The following is a 2,177-nucleotide window of genomic DNA, read 5'->3' as shown; positions in this document are numbered from 1 at the left end:
TGAGCGCCGCAATATCTTTGATTCATAAACTGTGGTATGGGTTTCAATGCCCCACAGTTATGAATCAACGCTTTCGGGAATACGGTTGGCATATCATTTCCTACGAACGGAAAAAGTATGATTAAGCATATTATAATTTATTACGATGCTGTACAGAATTATGGTTCACGTAGGTAAAATGTGTTCTGCGTAATAGCAACTCTATTTGATGAGATATTCCCGTTTTCATCCAACTATGATCCATATCTGTGTGCTATCCATAACTGTGGGGTGACTGTAGTTGAATGATCAACTCAGCAATAATAACAAATTATCCTTACGTCCCATCAAAAATTGGTCTTCGGCAAAGTTGTAGCCGGGAAACACAAAACAACAAAAGGTTTGCTTTTTCCATAGTAATTTCCATATAAACTTAAGAGTTCTGTTTGATCTTTCGACCTTGTCGCTTGTTTTTGCCGGAGCGAACGACGAGGGCAGGATCAAACATGTCGCGCGTCGGTCTAGTAAGTGAAAAAGTGGCGTGATCGGTAAGTTCGGTTGGAGTAAGTAAAAAAGTGCCGAGCAAACGAGTGAAGCTGAAAGTGGATTGTGGCTGCTCAGTCAAGGATAACGGATCAATTGGTGAGCTCGTTTCATGCTACTATTTCTAATCTATAAAATATGTATGACTGCACATTTAATCGTTACAATGGTGGGACGTAAATATGATTTTTCAACAAACTATGGATAGTTCGTCATTGTGAGTGTCGACACAAACTCTTATTCATGATTTATTTATGTTTAACATTTATTTTCAGAACACCTCTTATTTACCTTTATTTTTGTAATAAAAAAAAAACTTTGAATGGTTCGACACTACAAGTGTAGACTTGCGAAAGGTTCACTTTGTTCAACAAACTTTGGATGGTTTGCCACTGTAAGTGTCGGCATAAGAATAAAAGTGTTCTATGATGTCCCAACCAATCGAGTTTTTTTTTCTTTTCAGATGAGTAATAATATAATAACACATGCTTTTGTCCTGACAGCTGTACGAATGTTACATTTTGGTATTTGTTCAACAAACTTTGAATGGTTTGTCACCTCAAGTGTCGGCATAATTTTCCTCTACATAGAAATTGTTCATATCAATGAAAATATTATATTTACATATAAGCATGTATATATCTCACAAATTATTGTTTATCATGGTCTATTCGCTTATCAAAGTGAATCCTGTGACCCAAAGATCCTTCCCATTAACAAACATCCCTCCCAGTAACCTTTGTGGAGATGCAGAGGCAAACACGGTCTCCAAATAGCAAAGGTTACACACTAACATTCCTTCCTCCAATCCCACCTGACTGCAAGGACGTGGCCGGCGCCGTTATTGACCATGTATAAATAGAGGCACTGAATTATGCACATTGAACAAGATTATGGCCAGTCCCAGCCGAACTTCTAGTTGATTCTTTGTGCATTTTCACTGACTTCGGTCAATCACGGAATAGCAACCATTGATATGTGTAGTCAGTCTAAGCTAAGCTAAGCTAAGGGGTGGTCCATTAATTACGTAAGGGTTTATGGGGGGAGGGGGGGTTGAAGATTTCTTACGCGCCATACAAATTATTTTTGGTTTTCATACAAAAAATCTTACCATGGGGGGAGGGGGGTTGAAAAATCAAATTTTGGGAGAATGATTTTCATCATAATTGACACCGTTTAAGCATAGGGGAGCAAAAACTTCAAAATTTACATCAGTCTACTGTCCATGCAGCATTTTTTTCACAGCGATTCAACTTAATAAATCATCTATCAAGATTAATTTGAACCTATGAAGGTCTTGAAATGTACTAGCATAATCATAGATAGCAGTATACGCTCAATTGGATGATTGGTTGAGTTCAACGTGCATTCAACATCATTTGGTCAACGCCATTTAGTCATAGGACGTTTAGTCGAAAGTACGTTTGGTCGAACGGACAATTTGTGAATGAACATTTGGTCAAAGTCGTTCAATGGATCATTGAAGGTCACTCATTTGGTACTCACTGCAGCAGAACAGCGGCACTACCGTATATGCAATTTAACATTGTGACAGCATTGCTGTTCTGTCAAACACACAAGTCTACGATGGTGCTATCTATGCATTTCATAGCGACCGTTTTGGTTATTTTAATGATTCATTACAATAGAAAAAG

Source organism: Aedes aegypti, chromosome 2, assembly GCF_002204515.2.
Source record: "Aedes aegypti strain LVP_AGWG chromosome 2, AaegL5.0 Primary Assembly, whole genome shotgun sequence".
NCBI classification, from domain to species: Eukaryota; Metazoa; Arthropoda; class Insecta; order Diptera; family Culicidae; genus Aedes; species Aedes aegypti.
This window is presented reverse-complemented; position numbering follows the sequence as displayed.